Below are 460 nucleotides of genomic sequence, written 5' to 3'. Positions count from 1 at the left end.
AAAAACAACCTTGGGAAACATCTAATGAAAAAAACTAATGCAGGAAAGTAACCCATAATGAAATAGAGCACATAGAGCGATAGAAAAGAAATAGAACCATATAATTTATAGCAATACCCACATGTCTAAGATTATTCCTAAACTCATCATCAACAACAATGCTAACAATAGTCTTAGACCAATTAAACAGCTTGTGATCTGCACTGTATTTAAATTTTTGATCATAATCAAATTAATTCTATTGAGGTCAAATGTGTCAAATTGTTGGGCAACAAAATAAATTCTCATGTTTTTTTTCTAGTTTTTACTATGGTTTTTTTTTTAATAAACACCTTATAATAATGGTATCACATAAAAAGAAATCTGGAGTTCTGTTTTCTCAAAAATATGAAAATAATATAGCATAATCTGACAGTACTTGGCTTATATCTTTATGTCAAGAACTGGTGATTGTCATTAG

The sequence above is a fragment of the Hipposideros armiger genome, unplaced genomic scaffold (genome assembly GCF_001890085.2).
Source record: "Hipposideros armiger isolate ML-2016 unplaced genomic scaffold, ASM189008v1 scaffold_485, whole genome shotgun sequence".
Lineage (NCBI taxonomy): Eukaryota > Metazoa > Chordata > Mammalia > Chiroptera > Hipposideridae > Hipposideros > Hipposideros armiger.
Note: the sequence above shows the minus strand (reverse complement) of the source record.